This window comes from Schistocerca nitens, chromosome 7, assembly GCF_023898315.1.
Source record: "Schistocerca nitens isolate TAMUIC-IGC-003100 chromosome 7, iqSchNite1.1, whole genome shotgun sequence".
Classification (NCBI taxonomy): domain Eukaryota; kingdom Metazoa; phylum Arthropoda; class Insecta; order Orthoptera; family Acrididae; genus Schistocerca; species Schistocerca nitens.
Window position 1 is genome coordinate 307,000,630 of NC_064620.1, and position 2,500 is coordinate 307,003,129.

A 2,500-nucleotide genomic window follows, 5' to 3' on the forward strand; every position below is an offset into this window, starting at 1 on the left:
TCTGCAGCTTTGTCCACGTCCACAACGCGATCCATTGGCCAATTCGGTATCACTAGATTTCCTCTTAGTCGATCCCAATCAGCCTTTCGCCAGTTGTACTTGGCGATGCCGTTCATCTGGTCTAGAGGAGGAGGCTCCCCATCATAGGCTACAGTGAATGTGATTAGGTTGTGGTCACTTAGTGTCGTTCCCCGCCATACCTTCCAATTCTCCGCACGGAGATGCGCGTGTGCACTCTTCAGTGTCACATCAATGTTCGAGGTCGCTCCACGGCGACCTTCGAAAGTTGGTGGGAAGTTTGGTCGGTTCAACACTTCTAGTCCGAGCTCATGAATTGCTTCAGCGAGTCTCTCACCCCGCCTAGCGGCGCGTCGCGCGCCGAGAGGCGTGATGTCACTGTGCCATAGGGGTGACATGGCGTTTGCGTCCATTGTGCAAATGAGCAAGTCATTGCGATAGAACCCAACCGCCTCTTTTAACTGATCGATGTACGGCCTTTCTCTATGCCTGTACTGAAAGTACATGTTTAGCACGAAAAAGGTGAAATCGCCAGTATTTATCTCGGCTAACACCATGCAGTTGTTGCTAAGGTGCGCCACTTTGACTGCTCTCATAGATCGATTTAGCACAACGATTGCTGCCATAGGATGCTCTCCTCCTGCCAGAATCTGAGCTGTAGTCGGCATATATCGGATCTTTCCGCCTTTAGAGTAGGGCTCTTGCAGACATAAAATGTCTAGAGACTCCTCCTCCGCTCGGCGTCGCACCTCGCACATCACCGCTTGCGATCGCGCGCAGTTCAGCTGTCCTATTTTAACCAACACAGGCATTGTGATTTTTCACAGTCCGGTCGGCAACAGGTGAGGCGGCAGCCGGTAAGGAGACGTTTACCCGCGCTTGCTTGAATTTCTTCACGTTGACATTCAGAGCACTGGGCAGAAATCACATTGCGTCAACACCCGCTAGGGCCATCGCAATGCTTTGTTTTAATTAGACAGTCGGATTCCCCCAGTCCGTGCCAGTTCTGAGTTGATCGTTGAATGGCGGCCGAAGAGAATCCGCGCACCCGCGCGCCCCCGGAGGAGCACGCTAAGGCGGACGCGGCCTCGCAGCAAGGAAGATCCGTGGGAGGCCAAGGCACGGGACCGAGCTCGGATCCTGCACGCAGGTTGAAGCACCGGGGCGCGAACGCCGCACAGGCGCGCGCATCCTGCACCGCCGGCCAGCACGAGGCCGACCAACGGCGAGAGCAGACCACACCCACGCTAAACGCCCGCACTTACCGGCACCCCTACGGCACTCACCTCGCCCAGGCCCGGCACGTTAGCGCTGACCCACTTCCCGACCAAGCCCGACACGCCCCGATCCTCAGAGCCAATCCTTATCCCGAAGTTACGGATCCAATTTGCCGACTTCCCTTACCTACATTATTCTATCGACTAGAGGCTCTTCACCTTGGAGACCTGCTGCGGATATGGGTACGAACCGGCGCGACACCTCCACGTGGCCCTCTCCCGGATTTTCAAGGTCCGAGGGGAAGATCGGGACACCGCCGCAACTGCGGTGCTCTTCGCGTTCCAAACCCTATCTCCCTGCTAGAGGATTCCAGGGAACTCGAACGCTCATGCAGAAAAGAAAACTCTTCCCCGATCTCCCGACGGCGTCTCCGGGTCCTTTTGGGTTACCCCGACGAGCATCTCTAAAAGAGGGGCCCGACTTGTATCGGTTCCGCTGCCGGGTTCCGGAATAGGAACCGGATTCCCTTTCGCCCAACGGGGGCCAGCACAAAGTGCATCATGCTATGACGGCCCCCATCAACATCGGATTTCTCCTAGGGCTTAGGATCGACTGACTCGTGTGCAACGGCTGTTCACACGAAACCCTTCTCCGCGTCAGCCCTCCAGGGCCTCGCTGGAGTATTTGCTACTACCACCAAGATCTGCACCGACGGCGGCTCCAGGCAGGCTCACGCCCAGACCCTTCTGCGCCCACCGCCGCGACCCTCCTACTCGTCAGGGCTTCGCGGCCGGCCGCAAGGACCGGCCGTGACTGCCGGACTGACGGCCGAGTATAGGCACGACGCTTCAGCGCCATCCATTTTCAGGGCTAGTTGCTTCGGCAGGTGAGTTGTTACACACTCCTTAGCGGATTCCGACTTCCATGGCCACCGTCCTGCTGTCTTAAGCAACCAACGCCTTTCATGGTTTCCCATGAGCGTCGATTCGGGCGCCTTAACTCGGCGTTTGGTTCATCCCACAGCGCCAGTTCTGCTTACCTAAAGTGGCCCACTTGGCACTCCGATCCGAGTCGTTTGCTCGCGGCTTCAGCATATCAAGCAAGCCGGAGATCTCACCCATTTAAAGTTTGAGAATAGGTTGAGGTCGTTTCGGCCCCAAGGCCTCTAATCATTCGCTTTACCGGATGAGACTCGTACGAGCACCAGCTATCCTGAGGGAAACTTCGGAGGGAACCAGCTACTAGATGGTTCGATTAGTCTTTC

The 2,500-nt window shown here is 56.6% G+C and overlaps 1 pseudogene; it reads right to left on the bottom strand.

Annotated features, from left to right (window-relative positions):
* LOC126197836 (large subunit ribosomal RNA) overlaps positions 1-2,500 on the bottom strand; it is a 7,839-nt pseudogene that overhangs the window by 4,097 nt on the left and 1,242 nt on the right.